Genomic DNA, 24,625 nt, shown 5'->3' on the forward strand with positions numbered 1-24,625 from the left:
GCTGACTATCTCCGGAGACTATCTCGAAACATCCATTAAAGTGTTGATGGCTTCTGATTGAATCAGCAAATTATATCCACTGCTTCTACTATGATTTCTCCTGTTTTAAACCACTGCTTAATTGGCAGAATTCTTCCCATGAGAGACTTCAAGAGACCTGAAAGTCAAATTATCCTTCAATCAAGAAGCCAGCAAAGCCGAAACGAATGAATCCATCAATCAAAACCTTCAACATTAAGGGTAATACAATTATAATTGTAAATTACGTTCTTGCAGTCAACGGGAATATCGTTAAAGTTGCTGAAACACCCAGAGTCCCACATATTATTGCCCATTTCCTACATCTTTTATGTACATTGCAAAACGCCTCTCGCGCGCGTACATTTTCATTTGGCGCGTCCGGCAAAAACCAACTCAAGATATCAACTGCCAAAGATAAAATCTGAATGTGCTGAGCGAGAGTGAGAGAGAATCGTACATTCTGTGGGCATCTTTTCGCCGCTTTCAGAGCGAACCACATATATAGTGATCTCATGATGAACCGTTAAATGAATACACACATCTGAATCCTCTTCCACCAACTTTTTCTTGCATCAAATATGCTTTCTTGCTACTAATCTGTCATTTTCACATAATTGCCATTAATCATTTATATATCTCTCTCTCTCCCTCTCTGCCCAGATATTTCTCCTTCGTGTGTTTCATTTCAACGAGAAGAAATCGCGAAATACTTCATCAGAATGCCAAAGTTGTACTTTCGAGCGAACGAATGGTTTTATCTGTCTTCTCCCCAGCAAGAAGCGACCGTATGTCGTTCACATGAATTTTCCCTGGAATATCATACTAATTGACATTTTTGATATCACGCGACTGACCAATAGTGCTGGCACAATGCAAAAGATGGACAAAAGCCATGCAAGAGAAAGGGAGAGAGGACTTGAGAGGCGATCCTTGTGTTGAGCAAGAGTCATCATTCGCTTTAGCTCTTGTGACATGCTCAGGAGAAGAAGAAGCTCGATTAAAATTTCGTGGAGGGATTTTATAATTGGAATAATTTGCTCAACCAGTTCTCAATCAAGCTGTCCGAACGAAAAACTTTAAGAGAACGTCTTACCCATGAAAGATGCCAAATGCAACAGATTGAACGTCCGCTCTTGTGATCTTCATTCCCAGATTCTTTCCCATAAATCTCTCGCGCGCAGCTCTTTCGGTGTGACAGACACAACATTACTAAAGATCTCAGGTATTTCCTCAAAATTACAGTTTTTCTGCCTCGATCTTCCCGTGCGATTAATTTACTTCGGGAAAGACATTTTTTGTTCAGCTCTTGCTCACCAATTATCGAAATTAGAAGGAATTCTTCACGGTTTTGTACGCTACGATTCTAAGATGTACACTCATAATTCATGTGAGAAACGAGAGAGCTTCCAAATGGCCAGTAGCTCTGAAGGGAATGCATATATGTAACAAAATTCCATCAATTCATTAACACCAGCAGAAATGCGGCTGTTGAATAACACAACAGAGGCCAGTGGTCACATTTTAAACAGATTACAGAAGAGAAACTTTAAACCTTTGACATGGAGAAATTAAAAGAATAATTATAGTTCATCCCACGGATAATGGCTTCATTGATAAATCAGGCAAAATGTAGTACTTTTAAATGTCATCTCTCTCTCTCTCTCTCTTCACCACAGTTTTCTCGTGACATTTACAGAGAGAATATTGTCTCACGATGGGTGGTTGAAGAAATATTGAGATGAGGAGGAAATTAAATGGCCGATTAAGTGGCGAAAGAGAGTGCAAAGTGTCGGTTTGTCCATGATGGCAGTGGCTGAATTAAAATGATAATAATAAACACACACTTGGACTGAGACGAGCAATTTTTATGTTGTGGGTTTTGCGTCATAATAGTCTCCATGTGGCTTGATCTCAATGAAAATAAAATGGCCAAATTTACGATAATTGTGCACAATCTCCCGGACTCGTCTCCTCCAGTGGCAATCATCCGTGAGAATGGCCCTTGTGTTGCCAAGCCATGAATGAGGGACCAAATGGAGATCCGGTGGATCCCTCGAATCTGCTTCACACCCAAAACCCTCTCGGCTTCGGCTTGAGTCACTGTGGGAATGGGCAGTGTTCTGCATATTGCGCTAAAATCCATAATCCTCTGACGCAGGCATCCAGGATCTCCTTGTGACTGTTATCACTGCTCGGCCACACATTCACCGGACTCAAGTGAGCCTGCATCGGTGCCACACAAATCATCCTTTTCTCAGCGACAGTCCGTGATTGTGTGAGTGTGATTTTGCAGTGGAAATTTGGCTAGAATTTCAATTAAAAATTCACAAAATGTCATAATATCGGTGAGAATTTAGAGAAAATTCTATGCGCGCCACTCTGAGCAAGCGAAATGCGACATGGTGTGATATGGGAATTCATCGTGGGGTTCATCTCATATTAATTTTATTGTTATTCAACATTCCCTGCGCGAATATTAATTTCCAGTGTAGAATTTCTACGGCTTTTGCCACCTCAACAAAATTCTCCATCAGCAGAAGCTCGATGGAATGCTAGAGAGAGAAATTGAGAGAAGAAAAATTCCAATCATTAAATCAACATGTCAAGACATAATTTCAGTGGAACTACCACATTATTTACCAAGAGGAATCACCCATATAATATGAACTCTAGTGCGAAATTCCCAGTATTTGTAGGTGATTTTGTCACAATTTATTATCGAAATAATTTAGAAGAAGGGAAAATGTGTATTTGTTGGGATATTTTATTTTGTATACATGAAGTATGTACAATTATGTACATAAACATGTGCAATATAGATGCAATAGATAGTGAGGAATAGCAAGAACGTTATTCTCTCATGTGGGAAATGTTCATATATTGAAATATTATGAATTTTCTTGCCATGAATGCATTGTAATTTGCAGCGAAAGCCTGGTGTGATTATTTTACAGCATATACATGTGAAACCCCTTCATTTAAGTTCTTGTTTGCACAGCAATATTAATTATTTTGTCAGAGGCACATGGGAAAGGATTCTAACACCGCAACTCCACTCAGTATTTCCACAACATCTATCTAATAGATTTCAAAAAAAAAAATCAAGTACATAGCATGACTGCAAATGCCGCAGAAGTATTTGATTGGATTTCAAATTGAATGCAGGAGGAAACTTTGAAAAAGCTAAAATTAACAGACTTGAATTGCAGAGAGTCTATTGAGAGCACCCACATAATTATCCACTGCACTGCTTTTCAATAGTCACGCTGTGAAATCGATGTCGAACGGTTCGTCAAGTGTGTGATTTAATTTGAAATTTTCCTCGTAAATCATTTCTTTGATGAACTATTATGAATTTTCTGTAGATAATCTCGCAAAAGTCACCGCAAAACCCTTCATCTCTTCGCTCTCTTTCTCTGTGTCAAATGAAATTTTTACAAAGTGCGCTTCCAAAAGAGAATCTCTGAGTGACTTTGAAAATTGCAAAATGAACGTTACCATGACGACAAATTAAACTTTAATTGGCGGTTGGTTAAATTGCCATCAGTTTGACAGAGTGCACCATTTTATTTCGGAAAACAAGATAAATAATGCTTCTCTTATCTTTTACACCAGCAAAAAGGCAACTCAACGACAGGGGGCAATTAACAATTTTGGCTTTTTTCATAACTTGTCGGCGAAACATTCAAAATGCCATCTGAGGTTGTCAAAATTGCTAATGTGCCAATATATTTCTTCAGAATCTCACGCATTCGCATTGGGATGAAATTCACGATGATCGGTAATTTGACCATTTAAATTCATTTTCGTTCTGTTATTCTTTTATCCTCTTTGTGTATATTGCCAAATAAATACGTATCTGACACAATTGAATACAAATAATATGGAAATATATTGCATTCTTTTGTGACAAGACATTTCGTAGTATTTTCCAGAAATTTAATATGCGCGTGGCTGTTAATGGATATTGAAAAACACATCGAAAGTCTTTTGTCAAATCATTCTAACCGAAAAATGATTCCAAAGTCAAAGGAATTTCCTGTTTCTCCGCTGAATTTTTATTTCTTAAACTGTTTTCCGCTGTGATGAAATTAGAAAAATGACTAAATTGCTTCTCAACATTCAAAAATCGTCTCTCTGGAGGACCAAATCTCAAAAGGCACAACCAAATTGCAATTAAATCTCCTCAAGGAAATTCCATTATCTTCAGTGCTATTATTACCGCCAAGCTGAAGGGAATTCTTTTCCCAAAGCCAAAGTTAAAACAGTCGTTTTCAGCTCTTCGGCAGAGTAGGTGGTATTAATGTGCACTGGGTAATATATTGCTACAGTCACGACGATGCTCCAGAATGCGCTTTTACTTTTCTCAGAAATAATCCATCACGCTGTTGCACCAAGATCTTCGATTTAATGTGATGGAAATGAGCCAAAAGGGATTGCACGCTGAACAGTGAAGAATTCCGATTGCAAGATAATCAGATTGGACATGGAAGATTGTAAATAAGCTCACATTATATTGACAGTTTCTTCTATAGGTGAAACTTTTAAATGACTACAGAAACTTCCGTTAACAGTCACATCTTGAAATCATCCACAAGCGCGATGCTCAATTGGAAGTTGAAAGAGACTTGGAGAGATAATGCAGAGTATGTCGAAAGGCAAGTCCATTAATTCCCCAAAGTGCACTTGTGATCTCGCTAACAATGCTATCGTGTAATTCAATAATTGCCCAATTTCCCATCTCAACGCTCAAACGTCCTATCATATCAACTGAAGAGTGTTTCAAATACCCGAAGTGTTTGCTCTCAAGATGCCATTCCCCGAAAGAATTTCCCCAATGTAACTGTGAGAATCGACTGTGAATATTTAAATTCCAAATGCGTCTCTCTTACGTTCTCACTCCTTTCCTCAATGGATGCTATTTCTGGCAACGCCGAATGTTTTGAGGGAAGTTCGTGTGGCACAGGAAAGAGCAGAAAAAAGAGGAAGAACCAAACAGGAGGATCGCACGAGACAATTTTGCCAAGCCATTGAACTTGTAAACTCATTGACAAGGATATAATGCGAAAAAGGCACAAAGCTTAAAAACTCCTTCCGATTTAATCAGTTCCACTAGCTTAAAATAGATTCACCGGCATTATTTTTATGAGAGACTGGCGATAGGGGAGAAATTGGCTGGATGGCTCAGACCTCACACAGCACCCGCTCTGTCTCTCCTCGACTTGACACACATATCTCAGGGACACGCTAAGCGCAAACATTCGCGACTCGGGGGTGAGGGTGAAAGTGGAAAAATTGCAGAAAATCACGATACACACCAAATATTCTCGCTGTCAAGTTTATGCCAGTGGAGCAGAGGTGAAAAGGTGGCACAGCAGATGCGAAGGTCTCTCCAGGAGTGTTGCGGTGCTCCTCGCGAGGGGCGGAGGAACTCTTTCGCTCCCTCAGAAGGTGGCGAAACAAAGAGTATGGCAAGGAATTCCCTGAGAATTAACTTCCTCCTGTGAATTAATTTTCACGTGGGAATTTCAAATAACTCCCTCTGACGACGGGAATGAACACAGCACGAGAGAGAGAGACTACAATTTTCCTCCTTCTGCTCATAGCCATTCAAACTCTGGGAGCACAAAATTATGCAGATAAATGCTGGAGGAGACACGCAGGAAAATAAATTCCACGGACATTGAAGTGAAATGACCTTAAATAAAATTCAATTAAAATGAAAATGTCTGCGTAGGGGAAATAACAGAAATATGACTTCACGAAGTGGACACGCTGTGCGGATTTTATTCTTTTGCTTACTCAGATCATTCTTAGGACTATGGAAGGAGAAAAAGCCAGCGGAAATAGCGACAATATACATTATGCACATGATATATATGAGTTTAAAGCGCTCAGGAATTTTTAATGTATTATAAACTGTATCTTTAATCTACATATAACCCACATCATTAAAGATTTCACATACATCGGAGGATTCAATGGCTCAGAGACGAATCAAGCAAGTTTTTCTTTTTTCCTACAACAATGAATAAAAAATATTCTGTCAAGTTGAGAGTTTGGTGCAGCAAAATGAAGCACTATGCAAAGTCTTAATTTGTAATTTTAACATTTTATTTGTACAATGTGTACCTCTCATGAGATGCTCCCAACCGCCAGAAACTCGTTCTTGTGCTCAAGATTTCAAACACACATACACTGTGGTGGAAGAAACGAGTGCCCGAGTTCAATATCCTGATCCCCTTGCATCTGAGACCTCTTGGCCGGTATTTCTGCACGCCTCACACAATCACACAATTTGCAAATTTCACTTCTTGGCATTCGGGGTGCACAAGAAGTCGCTGTTCGCACACAGAAGCTGGAATTCGTGTGCAGCTGCCTTGGAAATAGGCCTCTTGCGTGAGTCTCTCTCAGCACTGGATTATTAATCACTCGTGTGACACAATTTCACCCATTTGCACAGCACAAACATTTGGCATTTTCGGTCACAATACACTTTATGGACACCTCTTCCGGCACTCTGGCCCTAAATTAATCCACCGCGGGGGTGTCTGCACGATGGCCAAATATTGCCTCTCACACTCGTCACTCTAATGGACAGCACACGCGACTGAACTGTGGGACGTCCAGAAGATACTCTGGCTGCTCCAGCGTCACGTGAAGTCACACAATCCACCTCAATGGAATCCCGCACAAGAGTTCTTCGGGGGAGTCGCAAGACGACCTCGCTGGTGAGTTCAACGTGCCGAGAAGTGCGCGCACGTCTCGACTTCGAGGCGTAACAACATCAACTGACTGCCAAAGAGGCACCAGCGAGCCCCAAAAGTCTCTCACACCGGAGCACGGCGGGCGGCTGGGTGGCCGCGAGAGAGCGCACGTTCGACGCTGGGAATTCAATTTACCCAGACACATGGCAGCATGTCAAACCGCCGGCGAAGATGCGATTGCGCAAATCGAGAGCGGGACTCTCTGCTGAGAGAGAGTGGCACGGCTGTGGCTGAGGAATTTGCAATTTGGCGAATGGAGGACACAAGTGAATGCACTTCGCGGATGCCCCTCGATACGCCACTTACACACGCCACCGGCCGTCGTCGCGTTCTCAAACGCGGCCCGCCGCGGAGATCGCAGCCAACCACAAATTTCAATTCACCACCAATTGCATTCCGGAGCACCCCGTGGATGGTGTAGTTGCACCATGTAAATATCCGAGGATTAATATACATCATTTATCAGTGGGTGAGATGTGAAAGAGCAGCTCCATGGATTGTCATTTATCTTGGATGCACCCGAAGATGGACCCCCACTCTGCAAATCTCAACTATAAATGACCATTGTCTGGGAATGAATTAATACGAGTTCCTCTGCTGTTTGGGTGAATGGCTGAATGCAGTCGTGTGAGTTGGAAATTTCGAAATTGGGAATAAGGCATCCAACAAGTGTGAGAACCACATAGAGTAATCATTTAACAGCGCAGAAGGTTAATCACAATGTTGCAGCAGCATCGCAAATTTGAATGTTGCAAGCAATCATATATTTTATAGGGAATCAGAATCCTTCCCTGGATTCTGAATCCGGGATTTTGGCGGTGGAAAAGTGCTTCGCCAAATTGTCTTGGAGTTATCGCTGAAATCGTGCGCCCACAGTGGCTTGAGTGATGAACCCCTTAATCCTCGCGATTGCATGCGGCTCTTCGTGAGAGGCAGTGAAGCGATGGCGCGGCCTCGCGCATTACAACTGTCGGCCGGTTGAATTGGATGGAGGATGCTGCAGCGGATGCGACTAGGATTGCAAGTGTCTGGCGGGATCGAATAGTCTTGATTTGAATCCGAGTGCAGTGGCGCGATAAAGGGTGGCGGAAAGGAAGCCCAGATGGTTGAGAGCAATACTCGGCGCGCTGGAGGCGTGCTGAATAATAAAGATTCAATCATGAGAGAGCCGACGAAGAGTAGCCTGGAAGCTGCGGTGAATTCATCAATTTATAATTTTCAATGTCCTCCAGAATTTGCTCACTCTTTTTACCATCATTACGTGGAATATTCTTCAATTCACGGAACGTGACGCGATTTCAGCTAGAGAAGTGGAGGGCTTTTTTTGCCAAATGCACAGCGACGAAAGAAAGTGGCGGATTGTGGGCAGAGTTTGAACAAACGCTGTGCTTTTTGGTTTATTGTTTTTCCCATCCTTTGCTACATTTCAATCAATTAAAGTGGAATAAGTTGCCGGAAGAGAAATCTAAGAGTGTATTTTACAATATATCTCACCGCTGAGAAACATAGAAATTTATTGCATTATCGAGCATTTTGATCGTGTTGAAGAAAAAAGGGGAGACAGAACTTTTGCTCACCTCCACAAATCGTGAAATCCTCACTGTTCCACACTCTTCAGCGCCGCAATTGCCACATCTCGAGAGATGAGGAGAAAATGCCAATTATATGCATTAGTACATGGCTTAATCCTCTTACAAGTCTGACTGGCGAAGTCGTTCTTCAACTATTTGTTCCTCCGTCGCGAAATGATGAAGTCTCTGTGTAAGAACTCAATGGAGAAATGGGTTCAATTATCCACTTACAGAATTGCAAGGCGATTATCTCCTTCGCTTTTACCTTCACCGAAAGATCATCAATCAATTAATTAAGCAGTGAAACTGAGGAGAGCGAAATTGAATGAAAGAAGTCACAAAATCACTCGCAGAAATGACTTCTGAGGCTTCCGAGAGAAAACCCTAATCCTGCAACGCGCGCTGTTCAGCTCAATTTCAGTTCCGCATCTCCACATATCTCATACAATTTGAATTATTAATCAAAATCGTATGGAGAGCAGCGCATACGGGGAAACCCTGTGGATTCAGGTATTTGTTCTCGGGCGTGTCTTGAATGGCAAAAGGAACAGCGATTAACAGTAAGGCATTGCCACACAGTCGATCATACATATGTACATATTTCGATAGAAGAGAGCATCTCCATAAAATTAGCTACAGATACATAATTATACGTGAAAAGTAATGTAAATATGTATACTTCGTACATATGACTATATGTATAAAATATTTTATTCAACAAGACAATTTTGGAGGTTCGTTTCTTGTGGCACAACCCAATCGTTCCCGGATTCGCCATAAATCAATTTTCGACCTTTCCTTCGTGAATTACATGTGAGACAAAGAAGAGGCGTTACCACGTACGACGGAGAATCATTTCACAGTGTGAGCTTCGAATCACGACAATTCGGAGCATCACAGTCGCGAGAGGAGAGCAAGAAGTTGGTGTATTGAAAAGAGGGCAAGAGGTCAGTGTTTTCTGAGCCTCAGTTGAGTTGCCCAAGAAGGTATAGATTACAATGCAAATGTATATGTAGACAAAACGTTTAAGATGTGAATTAGGTAAGAACGGTTTTACCGTCCCATTAGTAAGCATAAATGTCAGAATACATTATTAAATGAAAAAAATTATCCTTCTCCACAGCCCAATGAGTTGCATGTTTTCACTCGCTTGAGTTTTTCACCCACATTCAGCAGCTATTCAAAGCGAAATAAATCCCGTGCAGCCAAGGAGGATTCCATGGTAAAATAAATCTTAAATACATGTTAAGGGCACGAGAGGAACGTGAGAGAAAGAAATGAGAGCTTTCGTGAGATTTTAGTGGGTGGTTGAGGGTATACTTTCAAATAAATACGTCTACCATCCGCAGTCGTTTAAAGTTAAGGTGGGAGTCGATCCATTATTTAAGTCTCACCAGAAAGGTCCTTCTGCAACCTATCTTTTGCCCATTCTTACGTGAACGTGCGGATGGAAAAGGCTGTGGAGCACAAAGTGCTATCTGTTAGATTAATTTCCCTGATGTGACTTTGCCACATTAGAAATTCCACGGAAGCGGAAATCGAGGTCTGTTAGTCGGAAGAAATTTTCCATTCAATAGATGCGATCACAATCTTACTTCACACATGCTTGTCTGGAGAGATTCTGTACCAGAGATCTTGTGCATGATCAAAAGAGCAATCTTCATTGGACAATAAACTTGATTCCTTTATAAATCAAAGGACATGTGTTTTAATTAATGAATACCCTCTCTCTCTCTCTCTCTCGCTCAAGAGCGGAAAATTGTATGGTCATTGTGTTACCAAGTCACCGCACAAGCAAGGTGTTTTCCCCAAAAAGTCACCACCAGCACAACGCAAGCGACAAAGATGGGGCAATTTGCAAGTGAGGGTGGAAAAAATTCAGCAGGAAGATTACGTGGAGAAACTTGCAAAGTGTTGAATGAAAAATCTTGAATTTCTCATCATTTCGGGAGAGCACACGGCTGTCGTGGTTCTCGCAAGGGAAGTGATACAGCCATGACGAAAGCACTGCAAGCCATCAGAGCATTGAGGGTGAGTTTTTCATGGGACGTGCGATGAGTTTTTCCCACCCAAAACTTGCCCACTTTCGCACTCGCCACGTGTTTTATGTGACGACCTGTGGAGGGCACATGTTCAGCATCCAAATTGAAATGGTGATCATGTGTTGAATGAAGTGGATACCGCAGCGGGTGGCTCCTCTGGATCTCGCAGAATCTCTCCCGAGTGCTTCATCATGTCAAATATTCACCGCCATGGATAGTGGAGGAGAATCCCAATGTTTGAATGAGGGTCTCGTGTGATACATATGATTTCCGTTCAATTTCTCCAAGTCTTTCCTTGCACTGCATATGGATGGGAGCTTTTGAGGGGGATTTGCATAAATTTGCACTTGAATAGAAAAGCAAACTACTGACTATTGTATGTAGTATGGAACTTTGAGATTTTCAAGAAAGTGCAGCACGTTTGAAGGTTTATTTGGTGTTTAGTTCACTTTGCTCCTTGAATGTAACATTATGTCCCACTTCATGTCGTGGGTTGATAAAATTAAAAGTGACTTTCAAACATTGCATTATTTATGAGTGAAGAAGGGTTAATTGAGAGATTGCATTCACATGTTGCCCATTCTTGGGTGATTTTGCTGTCGCATCAATTAACGCCAATCTCAATTATCTCCATCTTCATCCCGGCCGCCGCCTCTGTCTTCAGCCACGCAGGGCTGCGGATGGGCGACTGGAGGACTCAGTGATGTGTGATTGAGTCTAGTCTGTGATGAGTCTGAGGTGTGGGCTGTGAGAGTGTTTTGTTGTTGTGTCTCATTGAGAGTGAAGAGGGTGCGCTGAGTGCCACGTAGCAGCAATTACAAGCGCCTGGTACATTCCTCCCCCATTAAGTACCGTGTCGTACAGCCTTGACCGGGTGGCCACTGGATGGGTGTGCGATGAGCCAGAGGAGCCTCACTCCCACCGCTCCGTGCCAGATCTCAGAAGGGGTTGCCTTCGACAAGGGCGGGAGGCTGAGATAAGCCACTCATGCACGTTTATGAGATAAATTTTGGCGGTCCTCTCCGCTCTCCGGAGGACGATATATCTCGACGAGTCATTGTTGTTGTGTAATGGACATCGGGGAAACCTCACCAGTTACACCCTCACTCACCGGATTTCACAAAGGCGAATTGCGTTGTGGCTGTATTATCTCTGCTTTGTAGCACAATTTAATTTTTAAGATATCTTTGAGACATTTGAGACAATCTATGGCGTTGCAACTTGAGCTACACTGTCTTATATTTTCTTTTGTATATTAAAAAGATGGTGATGGATTTACAAGATTCCAACGTTTATCAATAATTACGGCAATAATTTTAAACTTGATAGTGAATTCTAAAGGCTTCGGAAAATGTTCCGCTTACTTTCCTCCATATAATACTCAAAGTCACAAGCATAGAGAAAGATAATGCTATTGAAATGTCAGAAGGGAACATGTGTTCGAGGGTGACGAAGGTGGAAAGTCGAGTGCAGCGCGGGTGCTTCAGATTTCAAGGAGTGCCAAATGAGCTTAAGCAGAACATTTGTGGTGCATTTAATTGAAAATCACGGAAAAGAGCTCGTTAAAAAGGTGGGAGAGGCTCGAGGGAAGGCATCATATTTCTGCCCTTTTACTGCACACGCCGGCAAAGAATGCAAACAGCACAAAAGGCAGGTTGAGGAAGGTTAAGTGTTGACACATTAGTGAGATCCACTAAGTGTTCTGTGGGTGGCTTAATGCATCGTGACTGTGTGTACATGGTTTTGGGGTAAGCGAGGTCTGCGCCAGAGGTGTGCCACTCTCCTCTGCCATTCCTTGTCCTTTTCTTGCCCGGGGGGCATCAAAAGAAAATCACTAATTGGATGTTAGGAGATTATATTTCACTCTTGAGATTATAATTTCCAGTCGCAGACAATATTTCACTGGCATCTCCGCCCTCTTCCGATGGCGTGTTCGCTGAGCCATAGGAAACCTTTTAATGATTCAATTGCATGGCTTCGATACAGTTTTCTGTGACAGATGTGCCTAAATCCTTTCACATGCGGCCAAGTATCTGCCGGATGGCCTGTCGATGGGAAAATCGCGTGGCCTCCGCAAATAACTCTCATCCACCCAAATCTCCAGCGACCAAACCCAAATGACCATTGTTAGGCCAACAAAATATCAATCCTTCGATTTATGCTGCAGATTATGGAGCATTTTTAGACGCTATCGAAAATTTATCAGAGTTGAATTATATATTTGCATAAGTATTTAATTAAATGCCCGATTTAATTACATTGTTAATTCGAACGAAAATGCCCAATATAGCGTGAAATATCGACCAACAGGCATAATTATCACGGAAAACTGGCTATCAGACACATTTCCACCACATTTTTAATGTTGCCGAAACGATGGTTAATATGATGTTTCAAAATACACATTATTTTGTGTGATATTTAATGGACAATAAAGTGAACCACAAACGATAATAATTCAGCATCGCGCACAAGTGTCTAAGTGTGTATTTGTTCAAGCTTTGCCAAATTTACTTCCCTCCAAATTTTCCTAATTTTATCACTATATAATTAAGGTCAAATAAATAGTCAATAAATACACGAAAATACAAATTACTAATATTTGTTAATTAAAACTTCCAGTTCAGCAAAATCCGCAAATGTTTATTAATTAATGTTTATTGCAACTTTGGCTGTTTTATGCATGTTCAACAATACGTTGTGCATGTGTGTGATGTGTTCTGGCCTAACAAGGAAATTCTCCTAATTAATTTAGTCATAACTTTTTTAGACACGGATTAATTTCAGCATCGTGACAGCCAATGCTAGAAGGGCCCGGGAAAGTTTTAATTAGTTGCATTGCATCATGCAATCTATGCACTTTTAACATACAATTCCGAAGATTTTCCATTTTCTCTCATATGTCTTTCCATAAAATGAAAAGTCACTGTTTTTTCTAACCCATTTGGCAGATGAAAACTCTCAACTTCAATTCCAATAAATTCTGTCTAAGTCTATTTTATTTCTTTCATAGAAATATAAAGAAATTCCACTTCATAATGCTCAGTGTTTTTTTCTTACTTCATTCAAACTCTGAAAAATTGAATTCGGGACAAGAGAATGGAAGCTTCACAAAAGCATCCTCTTCATAACATGTCCTTCACTCTATTCAATGGCATTCATTGAAATATGAGAGAGCATTTTCATTTTACGATTCTCCACAATTTATAAGAAGCAAAACACCTCAAACTCAGGTAGTGCGAAAGGTGATGCCTTTCAATTGCTGGGGTTGATTTCGTTCATAGAAAAAATATGGTGCGCTATTGAATTCTTCACGGGGTGTTGGCAAAGAGAGTGAGAGAGATAGAGAAAGTGGAATAAGTGGTTTAAGGAGGAAATAATGAGAATTTATTTAAAATGCCAAACAGATGGTGAAGCACTTTTTGAGACCTGGCGGAGTGTTGAAGAAATGGACCAGAATTGAGCCATCAATCGACAATTCGTCCCACATGCGATGTTAACAGTTTTTTGATTCACTTTTGATTCGACCCGCATTTTCCTCATTTTTCTCCCCTTCAAATTCATCGTTTGGCGGAAGCATGAGAGCCTATTTACATACCGAAGAGCCAATTCATGTTCTTATTGGTGAAATGTGCTCGTGGTTGAATGAATAGTCATGCAGAGGACTATGCAGAGGACCTACATAATTTATTGCAATTAAGCCTCGACATCAATCACAATTTACAGACGCTGCAAGCAATGTGTTATCTACCCTCCAAAATATTATTAATAATTCTAGCTCAAGACATATAAAAATGCGCCCTTATTTCCTTTTCTTGTGTAAGAAAAGGAATGTCTCTTAATTATAAACCATCTCATTTTTCAGCATGATTTTTCTCCGACATGAACTTCACAGAGCCATTCGGCAGAATCACCGGCGATATTTTTGTGGACCAAGAGAAGTGGGAAAGCGGGGAGAGAAATTGTGAAGAGAAAAATGGAATTCTTACAAAATGACGAAATTTCGGGTGTGTAATAATAGAGAAGGGCAGATGATCATTCAACGCGCACGCATTTTACTGCCTGATGATGATAGCGGGAATTTTTATGAGAATACCATAATGAGTAGAGGGTGAGCCTTAATACATGTTATTATAAATTATTGCAAAGAGGCACGAATTCATTTTATTACCGCGCGGTTACTATATTATTTTTCTTCACCCTCGCCAAGTCGCTTCCTTAAGAAGATGTATATGAAGAAAAGGGAGAAGGGCCATTTGGCAGTAAAAAAAAAGCCACCAATTGTTGGGTTTTCATGTGAATTTAATCCCACAGAAGTGTAAATGTATCAGATAATGGCCTAGGAATCCGCTATGGACTAATTTAAAACAATGATTTGCTCACTTCCGCTGTTCACAACTGTATATTATAGAAAATTGTTTATGCATCACGTGTAATTTTCATTATGAGAATTCAGAATATATTTCACATAAATTGACTTTTTCAAGAGGCCACAGAGTTTTTCTGTCAGCACACATTCCACTTGAACTTTGACAAAATCTCAAGTATATGCACTGGAAGATAATGTGAAGTGGAATATTTTGTGGTTGGAAGAGCTCATCAAAGAGCCGCTTTCAATGCACCGAAGATTTCAGTTTCAGCAGCTAAAGAAGACTCCCTCCTGTCTAACCTCGCTTTGTCCTCATGCGAGGCGAATTTTCGAAGAATTTTCTATATTTCTTGAGGACACGGTCGCATGAAAGGCAGAAAATCGGATTGTCTTGTTATGACTTTGTCCATCTCCTTTTGCTGTATTTTCATCTGGGGTGAACCATGAACTTTTCTCCTTCATCCCTCTCAAAATTTCATTGTCCTGCTCCATTGTTGTGCCCTGAATACATTATTGTTGGTGCATCTCGAAGAGAATTCCATCTATTGTCAATACACTATTCATATCTCATTAAGAAGTCATCGATGCAGAAGACTTTTTTTTCTCCACAAAATAAGGCATCTCAGGCACACAATTCCACCGTGAATGGAATATCACGGTCAAGGATTTATACACATATAACAGAATTTTATTGAAAAGGTGTGTTTGCCAGGAAAAAGGTCGAAAATAGTTATGGCATCGTGAAAAGGAGGGGCAAAAAGACATAAATTGGGGTGTTATTTTTCATTTTAATAGGGTTTCTTTTTGGCCTCCAATCCAATACACTCATGCGAGTGCAACGAAGTTAACATTCATGATTTGGGGTCGTAAATTGAAATCGACAGTGTGGAAAATCCCCTTTGGAAATTCCATCGCGTGTAAATTATAAATTTTCTCTTAACGCTTCTTAAATCCTCTCCAAATACCATGAACGTTAATTATCTCTGCTTCGCGTTAGCCCAAAAATTGTCTATCTACCCCTTTTTCAACCACGATGAAAGCCTCATGCTGTGAATTTGTTACACCGACAATTTTGAGAGATATTTTTCCGCCTTAATCAAGATTACATTCAAGCTTCAATGGATCCCGTCTAAGACACAAAGAGCTGCCAAGGGTTTCATAAGGACCCGGGATTTGACAGAAAAAAGTGCCACCATCTGCCTCAAGGGTTTCAGGCGTACTAAATTGCTGAAAATTTCACCGTCGTGTGGCCTCGAGAGTAAATTATTTCATCTAATTTCACATTCTATTAATTTCCCACCCCTTGTCTTCTCAATTCCACTCTTCGGCTCTTTTCTTGATTAAAAAAGTTAAATGCTGTAAATCAGGATGAAAAACAGTGAAATGAATATTTCGCCCCTTCGACAGGATGTTTTGGGAAAATTGTGGATTTTTCTTCTGCGACGCCTAGTAAAGAAAAGAACACACACACACACACTTTTCATGGGAGCAAACAGAAATCGCATAAAAGTTGATGCCGTCTTCCATCGTTTGTTATTGTGTGAGAGAAAAGTGAGGAAGAAGTAGCAAATTGTGCTCTCTTCCTCCCTAAAATTCCTTATGAGGGTTGCTTCTGCAATTCGTTACCATGATAATATGTTGCCCACTGAACTGTAAAGTGTTAGATAGCGAAAATATTATGTTACAAGCCGCCTAATGGAAGCACGTGAATGCTGTGTGAATGAGCATTAAACTTGCTTTAATTTTAATACAGGATAAAGTGGGCATATAGCAACGCGAAATGGGGCTAAATTATGTACAAAACAACCCATTTACGTAGTTTGCTTGAATAAATATGTTTCAACACATATACTCACAGTAAATACAGTAAATAATAATCATTTACAAATGTGCACAGTGTTAATTTGCATGTCTATTTTCTGAATCTGCATTGAAAATTTCATGTCATATTTGAGTTTTCCGAGATGTTTTCATTATACTGAGTGACCTTTTTATCAACTCAACTTTGCAGCCAAAACAAATTTGCAAGTTGTGAAATTATTTAACTTCAAATTCAGGTAGATTCTGAAATTTAGCAAACTTTTTCACATTGGGAAATGGTATCCTGTTTTCTTGGACTGTCTCATGTTTATATACAAAGTTACATAGTTACATACAATCTTCCTATTGATTAGTTGTAACGTTTGCTTTCCCATCATGTGTTTAAATGGCTATTCATAGACATTTCCACAGTGAAACACTTCCCATCAATTTTGTGGAAGTCTTTGATGTTTCTCTTTAGCGTGTGTTTAGTGAAAGAAAACACCATCTTCGGCACGTACAAACATTCCGATACCACAGATTGTGATACTGTCTCTTATTCTATTTTAATCAGTGGCGGGATTAAAAGAAAAAAAAACACTTAAAACTCACCTTCTTTGTCAGCTCTTCGTGGTGAGATTTTAATTTCTTGTACGTCAGTAATCCCCTCATCTTTCCCATAAAGCACAATTTCACTGGCATTTGATTGGATTTCCACAAGTACAAACAGTGAACGAGTAAAACTAATTAAAATTTTCAATGTTTGCTAAAACTGATATAAATCTAATTTAATGGATTCTTTTACATCTCAATTAGCTTCTGTCGGCTTGAGATACTGAGCAACTTCATTAAACTCCCATTATGGCACTTTTCCACTGGCGGAGACACTCGATGCTCTCCACTGGCACTTCTTTAATTAAATTCACGATTGAGACTACGTGATTTCGCTCCACTAATTGTATGCACACACAGGAAAAGAGGGAAGATTTGCGCGCCACAGAAAAAGGGAGAGTTGGATGGACGCGAAGTGCTCACCGTTTGAAATCCTATTTGGAACTGAAGAGTCGTAACCTCATCTTCCTCCTTGGCCACCGAATCCCTCCTGCTATGTATTTTTGTGGCGGTATGAGATAATAATTTCTCGTGTGTGTTGCCTCTTCTGTATTTGATGCACTTCACGGGAAGAGAGTTTGTATTGCATAGTGGGTGAGGTAGAAGGTCCCTCCGGACAGTGTCTCTACAACATGCTAACACAACACTCTCAGCCCGAGGCGTTGGCAGGCCAAAAGGAGATGGGAATATAGAGGGAATTTCTAAATATTTCACCCCAAGAATAAGTGCAAATTACGCTCCAATAGGGGAATTCATGCCGCTCAATGTGTGTCGGAGGAATAACCCAAGGAAGACCCTCGCAGATGCATCTCGAAGATTGTGGGCCAATTTTTGCCACTTATCCCTTACATACCTGGACCATATCGCTCACTTCACTAAATAAACCCTCACCCTCAGCCCTCGAGACACTCCACAAGAGACCCTGGCAAGCATTGCAAAAAACGTCACATGAAAACCCATGAATTAACAATAAAAATCTGGAGAATGGCTCAAAAGCAATAATAAAATTCCATTTGGTAAGTCAATATTGACTTGAATGGTTTGAGAAAAAATTGATTTTTTTCCACCTCGTGCATCGAGCATTGTAAGAGCGAACTGAAATGGCTAGTGACAACAATAAATGGTGCATTAAAAAATATTTACACAGCTTTCAGATTGACTGTCGCAGGATATGGCCTCGAAGAACGAGGGGTGAAGCACATCAACCGCAGAAGTTGTGGAGTATTTGCACAATTTATGCATTTCTTTCGGAAGCTGCGAGGTTTTATGTCCCTTTGGGGTGTATTTAATATTTACATTCGAGTTTACATTCAAAGTCTGTCTCATTTCTCTGGCAATTCTTGCCTTTTGAATGCTTGTCTTTCATCATTTTTTTAATATCAATATTAACAGGAATTTTGTACCAAAACCAGTGACAATGTCAAGGAATAGAAAAGCAATAGGAGTAAAATTAAAACCCCTTCCAATCACATTTTCTTAACACTCATGAATCCCTGTAATTGAAAAAGAGTGAGGCGGTAAATCCGGAAATGACAGCCTTTAACCCCTCGTTGAATGAAATAGATACAATTTTTAAGGAAAATATGTGTGTAATGTAGAGGGAAAAATGAATATTATATGAGGCATCTGTCACGTCCTCATCATGATTTTATACATATTTTTACGATCCACCCCCATACAATTTCCCTCTGAATTTCACATTCACCAACACTCTGCAGAATTGTTTTTCATCCGCGCAAGTGAATTGTTTTATGTATATTTGGATAACAGATGGAATATGCATTGAGAAACGAACCGAAAATCATGACTCTGGAACGCGATGCTCCAACATTTTCGGGGTCGCGCGCCCCATCCACAAAACAGCCCCGCCTGACTAGAAAAACTTCTCACACTTTCCCCCATCTGAATTCCAGGGACGAGGAAAAAAAGAGAGGAAAGCTCAGCTGCTCAGCTTTCATCCTCACGTTTGGAGCGCGTTTTCGCGCTAAATAAATTATTCATGACTTCTAATTGTTTTAGCGTGTCGTCTTCTTTCGCGACACGAGCAAATCTTCCCATTTTTTTCGATTTCACCCCATTTCCTTTCATCCGAGTTGACAAAAAAAGGCCATCTTGCTGGTACTTAAAGCATTACACCCCCAGGATAAACATATAGAATACAATCAGAAAACAATGCGGAGATTGGCTAGCAGAAAGGATAATTTAACTTGGACTTTCGTATGTAAATCTCACTAATCTTGTTCCTCAGAAAGGAGTCTTTTCTTGGATGTCATGCAATTTAGTCTGCTGTCTCTGGAGATGCAGCTCCTCAGAGGGAAAAACAAAAAATTCAATTTCATCAAAATAAACAAAAGAGTGCTGCAAGACTTTGGACACAGATAAATATGCGTAAATATTGATAATACGGAAATAAGGCTCATAAATCAGTCATGGGATGATTTTTTCCAAAGCAAAATGGCAGAGCAAAATATTTGGACATTGATTTCTATCAACTTTTATGCATATTAAGAGGAAAATCTCCCCAATGACGGCGCCCCTGATTGATCCCTCCCAAGAGACTCACTTTTGAGGAGAAGTCTGATAGCAAAGTAATGGCTTGTGTCTAAATTATGGTAATTTGGAAGGCAGAAAGACATGCCAGTGAATTTTTTCAACTTTAGCAAATATAAGGGGTGGAAAACTCCAGGGAAATATTATGCCACTCTTATCTGCAACAGTTAATGATGCATTACATGCTTCAACTGAGATCCACTCAATGTAAAGTAGACTATTTTTAACTAAATAACGAATTTCTAAATTATAGAGTAGTTTAGTGACACGGGAAATATTAATTCAATCGGGAAATTGATAAAATTGAAATAAAATTGAATATTCCTTATATTTTCGCTAATGTTCCTCGTGACTATGATTAATTGAAGAACCTTCACAAGAATCTTGAATGATGTACGAATATCGATTGAATATTAAATGAACAACAAATCTATGTAAACAAGGTAGACTGAAAGTCCTTAATATTTAAAAAGGAGTGTGTGCGCGTGTTACATTTATTATAGTAAAAATTGGTATAAGAAAACAATAATTTCTTATTCAGTCGTATACAAGATGTCAATGTACATCGAGTGCTTTTCGCGATACCTTGAATTGGAGAAATTTCTAAAATTTCTCTTAAGCATATTGAATTTCTCAATTTTACCAAGAATCAGAGGATTTGGCAAAATAATTTGTCCTTCTTTTCTCATTTACTTCTTAGCAACGTTAATTGCGTCTTCGTCGTATTTTGAAAAGTCTATCATCGAATGGTGCATAACAGTGATGGAATTTATTGGTTTCACGCTATTGTTTACGAAATCTTTGACTCTTATATTGAATGATGATGGCATCACCCTTTTGTTTTCATGGATCAGAGAACTACATCGGGTTCATCAGATTGACTTAATTACAACATCTGCTGAGAAGCACTTGAGCGGAATCCTCGGAATTGTTGTGATGTTTTTAAAGTATAAATCAAAATAACTCACCATCAGAATATTTTCTAATGTGGTTCTATTTTTCAGGATTTTCCTTACTATTTTATCAATAGGAGCTCTCGTGTTAATTTACTTCTTAATTGCGAACAATTTTGTGGTCTTCGCCATACCTGGATTGCCTCCACAACCCAACGAGTCTCTAACTTATCATCACATCAATCAATTTATAACTATTCCACCTTTGGCATTCGTCCTGATGATTTCAGACAGCTTTGTAATCAGCATTGGATTTTACTTCATCGCATCTTTAAGTATTTGTCACGGTATGATTTCACGCCTTGACGATTCTGATCTCAAAGACAAGAGTGAATTATTGAGAATCTGCTATATTTTTCACGCTGAACTTCTTGCCATGTTCAAGATATTCGGTGAAGTCTTTTACTACACTTTAACTGCCCAAGCTGCATCGTGTCTGGGTTTCCTCTTCTTTATATTCTATCTCATTCAGATTCCTGGTTCATTAGTTCTGATTCCTCTTGATGTAGCAATTTTCGTTCAATTCGGTGCACTTTGCTTCTTTGGACATATAATTTTCTCAAAATCTGAACGCATTTTTGTGAATTTGTACTTAACAAAGTGGTATGAATTCAGTCTCAATGATCAGAGATTAATTCTTATAATGATGAAAGCTTCAAGAAATCCAGTTGGTTTCAAGGCAGCCGGAATTTATGACATAAATTTGGTGATGTTTGTACAATCAGTCAAATTTGGATTTTCCTTCTGTACTATTATTTTCACACTTATGTAAAATATGTGTATAATTGCAAACTGAAATATGTGGCATTCTTATGAAGTAATAAATATTTCTGAATACTTTATAGGGTAAATGTCTTGTTAATATCATGAGACGCAGTTCGAGGCATCGATTATGAAGAATATTAAGTGTTACCCAGAGTTTCTCGGCTTGGAAAAACTCCTCAATTTTATGTGTTTCACAAGATTGACCCCAGAATTCTGTAAAATTTAATAAGAAAACAGCAAATGAAATTATTTTCACAATTGGCCAAAATTTAACGAGCGATGAAGAGCATCTGAAGAAACTCAACATCCTCTTGATGAATGTAAAATTTTTCCTGCAAATTGCAATTGGAAATCTTGAAGAGTCTCAGACTTGATGGCTCTCTTCTTGTCCCAGCAATAACTTTTCTCTGCCGGATGACTCTTGGGTGAATGGCAAAAATGGCAATTTCATATAGACCATGAAGTGGGAGGGATATTTCTCGGATAATGAGCATTTGACATGAAATTTGTGTACTTGTGCTCGGAGTTTGTGTTGTTTTCCTCACGAGAGTGATGGAAGAAGTTGGATGGATGCAAAGCACTGAGATGACTCTCGAGCATGACATTGCCTGTCGCGAGCTTCTACGCTCCAGAAATACACTTCCGTCGCTACATTTCCGCCTGACATCAACAATATCATCAAGGCGCTTTTCCATCATCCTCCGCGTCTTTGCCACTGTGACATCGCACTCCACTCTGGAAATCATTGAGTAAATACATATATACTCAAATTTATATTTATAAAGTGTGGCGAATGCGAAATAGCATAAAAAAAGTGAGCAGAAAGACCTTTGATGGAACGAAGCCAAAACATATGTATCTTCCAGCCACTTTTGTCACAAATAATTATCATGTTTCTTCCATTCCATTCTCACACAGCAACTGCCGTGAAAACAGTTTTGACACATAATTTGGAATATTTCACATGTTCATAAAGTACTATTTGATTTCCCGCAAAACTGTGGTGGAACATTGAACACAATGAATATCTGCCACATTTCAGGTTCGCCGTGTTATTTGTGTCTACTCTGGATTGATACTTTGTGGCTTTTAGTGCATCTCTCATTAGCCTAATTTATGAAAAGCCTTTGCAAATTAGTATAATAATGTTCATAGGGTATGTTTAGAGGCTTTATTTAACCACACCAGCCCGACACTGCAGTAATTTGGCCTAGGTAAACAAATAAGCTCGCCATAATATATCAAATATATGAAAATAGAAAACTTGGTATTAATTAAGCTCTGGGAAAAAACAAAAATTGGGAGACTGAATATTAAAGACTGAAGCACGTTTTGTAGCAAATCAGATATTGGCGCCCATTAATTGGAGAAGTAATTTCCACCCCTATTCAAATTAGCAATTATATCTTTACGTTCAGCGAGCGGGAAAATTTATAAATTAACACTTCATTAAAAATTATTTAAATTTCTAACATTGAATATAATTTAAAAATGTCTCTTAGATAGCAAATTTCGCAACGGAGCTCAATTTTGAATGGAGTGATAATATTGGGGAAAAAATTTATTATCTTCTTCTCTGCATTTTTTCCCTAGAAGTTCACTATTTTTGCAAATATGCATTATGAAACCACCAAAGCTAAGTGTAAGCGGAAAATCTATTTACCATAGCTCATATTGTGTGCCAAAGAGCTTTTTTCCACGTTTTGTTCTTCCCATTTTTCCACCCTTCACCATCCATTTGCATCTCCATAATAGACTTTTTGTGTACATTTCAGCAATAATGACGATAAAAGTATGCAGATGAAGCGGATGTTTACATTGCTGCAATCTCGCTGGGTGATGCAATTTCCCATGAAATTTTTGCAAACATTCACACATGAAATTCCCAAAGTGAAAAATTTTCACATTTTGCTACTTTTCGAAAAAAAATTATCCACTAAATTCCTCTTCGATTACGCCCTTGTTTTCATAATTGGATATTTTATGGTAAATTAAATGTGAAATATTTCATATTCATAGATGACGTTGAAGTGCTGAAAATCAAACGAACGCTGTTGAGAAATTTTGCAACACTTTTCAATGTTTTATGATTGGCGTAATCAGGAGAAACAAATGAGCATGTGTTCTTCTATGTGTAAGAATGTCAAAAGAGCATTATCATGAAATTAAGTGTATTAAGTTTCCCTCGTGCTTGGAGAACTTTTCTTTGTGTGTCCAACTTTTCTCGTTACATTATTTTGTAAATCCGTTTTGATGGCTTTTCCTTTACACCGTGTGTAATTATCCTGACGTGCACTTCGGCCCGATTGCCACAATATTCTCTAGACAAATAGCAGCCTGAGCCACTTCATAGATGAATCTTTAAGTGAACCAGCGAAGTTTCGAGCTCGTCCTTCAACCATCGCCAAATCTAACGTGACATTGACGGTGGAGCGAGAATTCAGCAGTCTGCTTGGCGTCTCATCCAAAAAGAAGCATCGCAGTTCAATGTCTTTAGAGCATTGTTCACGCTTTGTGGCGTCTGAAGAGCAAATGAATTAAGGTCCACGAAACTTCTAAATTGATTTTAGCTGCCAAGTAAATTGACTTAGAATCTGGAAAGCAACCAGAATAAAATCTCATTATTAACACCGCAGTGTAATGGATAAGTGCGGAAATTTCATATTTCCACATGGTTTTATATGAGAAGAAGCCAACATTCAGTAATGTTATTTCATATTAAATCACCATCAAGAGACTAACATGGTTAAATATAATGAAACTTGTCTCATTTTAATTTAATTTCACTCACTTTTACACCATGACAACAAACAAGGAGTTGCAAGAAGAGAGATGATATAAATAAATAAGTTGGATAAACTTTTGCGGAAGTCACATTGTCAACCCTTTTAATTGCAATGCAATGGAAATATTTCCTTCACTACGAAATAGAGTTGAATTAAGAATCTACTCTGGAAATCACATCAATTGATTTCACATTCACAAATACTCATGAATTCACTTCACTGGTAGAAATTTCACCACAGAGTCAAATTTATTTTTGAATTTGAATTTCATCGGACCCTTTTTTTATTTTCATGTTGTTTCTCAATCGCCCTCCAATCTCAGAACTAAATTTGCATTCAGTGGAAACTCTTTATTATATTTCCAATTCAAATGATGGCAAGTGTACCTA

General features: G+C 39.2%; 1 protein-coding gene across 1 annotated transcript in view; it reads right to left on the minus strand.

Annotated features, from left to right (window-relative positions):
• LOC132264128 (EGFR adapter protein-like) overlaps positions 1 to 6,791 on the minus strand; it is a 37,590-nt gene extending 30,799 nt beyond the window's left edge. The window contains exon 1 of the mRNA XM_059764214.1: positions 6,154 to 6,791. The gene's annotated coding sequence lies outside the window, so the exon portion shown is untranslated. The remainder of the gene's footprint in view (positions 1 to 6,153) is intronic.
• Between the last annotated feature and the right edge of the window lie 17,834 nt (positions 6,792 to 24,625).

The sequence above is a fragment of the Phlebotomus argentipes genome, unplaced genomic scaffold, assembly GCF_947086385.1.
Source record: "Phlebotomus argentipes unplaced genomic scaffold, Phlebotomus argentipes genome assembly contig_32, whole genome shotgun sequence".
Lineage (NCBI taxonomy): Eukaryota > Metazoa > Arthropoda > Insecta > Diptera > Psychodidae > Phlebotomus > Phlebotomus argentipes.